Below are 2,500 nucleotides of genomic sequence, written 5' to 3'. Positions count from 1 at the left end.
TCTCTCGCATCATTATTTCCACGAAAAAAACGACATGGTTCTGTCTCTCCTTTGTCTTCGAGAATTTTATCTTTATTTTTCCTCCTGTTTTCATTCTATGCACATTCACTCACAATACAAACCTACAAACACATATAAACAGACAAACAATTAGCTCACACATAACAAACAAACACACACACACATACACCGAGGTACAAACAAAGGAACAAACACCGAGACACAAAGTAACACACGCACATAAACAGACAAACACATACACCGACACACAAACAAAGGAACATATACATTTATACAAACAAACATACATTTACTGAAACAAACGTAGCACACACATAAACAAAAAACACATACACCGACACACAAACAAAGGAACTCATACATTTAAACAAACAACCAAACAAACATACACCGAGACACAAACATAGTAACACACACTTAAACAAACGCCCACACACAAACAAACAAACGCCCCCCGCACACACAAACAAACAAACACACACACCCCGACACAAAAACCCGCACAACCACACACAGGCGAGAGACAGTGGCACTTCCGGGCTGCCCATCTGCGTCACGGTTTTGCGTCACGTTGCCATCTCGAGAGGCACCCACTCCCCTGCCGCTCGTCGTTTTAGGCCGCAAAGCCCGTTGTTAGCGAAGGTAACGGACGGCGAGGGCGAAAAAAACTCGAAATGACAATGTATTTTCTTTTTTAACTCTATATTTTTTATTTCCCAAATTGCTGTCAACTCAGAGAGGGTTAACGGATGAGAGGAAAGAGAGAAATTTGACAATAACGTAATTGAAATGTCTTTGTAAGTAATGTTTTTTGTATGGTGGAGGCTACATGTATATATGTATGTGTAAGCATATACAAACACCAAATATCCGTGTGTGTGTGTGCACACATATATACATATGCAGACATAGATATATACATATGCAGACATAGATATATACATAAGTACATATATATGTGTGTGTCCGTGTGTGTGTGTCTATATATATGTGTGTGTGTGTGTGTACATAAATAGATACATATAAACAAACACACACACACACACACATACAGTCATATACATATAAATATAAATATAAATAAACAAATATATATATATATATATATATATATATATATATATATATATATATATATATATATATAAATATTTGTGTGTGTGTGTGTCTTTATGTGTGTGTGTATATATAATATATATATATATATATATATATATATATATAATATGTATATATATATATAATATTTATATATATATGTATATATATATAATATGTATATATATGTATATATATATAATATGTATATATATATATATATATATATATATATATATATATATATATAATATGTATATATATGTATATATATATATATATATATATATATATATGTATATATATGTATACATATATATATATTCATATAAATGAATAAATAAATATATACATACATACATACATACATGTATACATATATATATATATATATATATATATATATATATATATATATATATACACTTACATATACATATATAAGTCGAGATCATTATTTATTTGACATTTATATACGCCACTGAAACATTTGTTTACATATTTTTAAATTTCTAAAGGCATAACAATATAGCAAAATTAGTGTTATAACAAATAGAGTAATTTATAATAATTATTTATATATGGTTTGTTTACGTTTGGGAGAAAGCAATAAGTTCGTTATTTTGACGATTTCTTGTCAGACGAGTCCTTTCCTTCCTCCTGTACAGAGAGAGTACAGAGTTATGTTAAATGCTAGTATTTAAAGTCGTGTTTTACCCTGACATTGTAGATTGTAATACTTGATAAGTGTATTAACGTAATTGTTAAATTCCTTTATACTGATTTATGATAGTTGAGACGAGTCCTTGCCTTCCTCCCGTACAGAGAGAAAGAGAGAGACAGAAATGATTGAGAAAATAAGTCGAGAACAACACGCCATAATGCTTTGTTGCTAAAGAATATAAATTAGTTATTTTGTTATCTTAATGGTCCATGGATACAACAAAGGAATTAGTCGTAGGTGACAGTTCCGGTGCTATCAATGAATAGAATGAGAAGGAAATTATTTATTAGAGGGAAGTGTATGAGAGGAAATTGTAAAGATTTAAGAAAAGGGAATGATTGGTTTATGTCCAAGTAAAATCATGGAAAGAATATTGATAGACTGGGTCTGAAGGTCTTGATTCTGTCTCATGTATATTTTTATTTTGTTTATTAAGATTTTTGATTTATAATTAGAAGGAAAATGGTGGGTAGAGAGTTTGCCTTAAAATAAGTTAAGTTAGTAGAGAATATTGCTTGTATGAATTATTATATTTATTGGTAGGATTTAGAGAATGATATGCCATATGTTCATTATTATTGACTTGTTGAATATAATATTAATGGTTGCAAAGATTTCTATTACCATTAAAATATTTTGCACACACAACAGAAGAAT

The 2,500-nt window shown here is 29.6% G+C and overlaps 1 protein-coding gene across 2 annotated transcripts in view; it reads right to left on the bottom strand.

Annotated features, from left to right (window-relative positions):
• Window positions 1–2,500, bottom strand: part of LOC113830559 (5-hydroxytryptamine receptor) — a 590,145-nt gene that overhangs the window by 39,433 nt on the left and 548,212 nt on the right. The gene's annotated exons all lie outside the window — the stretch shown is intronic.

The sequence above is a fragment of the Penaeus vannamei genome, chromosome 4 (genome assembly GCF_042767895.1).
Source record: "Penaeus vannamei isolate JL-2024 chromosome 4, ASM4276789v1, whole genome shotgun sequence".
In the NCBI taxonomy this organism is placed as follows: domain Eukaryota; kingdom Metazoa; phylum Arthropoda; class Malacostraca; order Decapoda; family Penaeidae; genus Penaeus; species Penaeus vannamei.
This window is presented reverse-complemented; position numbering and strand designations above follow the sequence as displayed.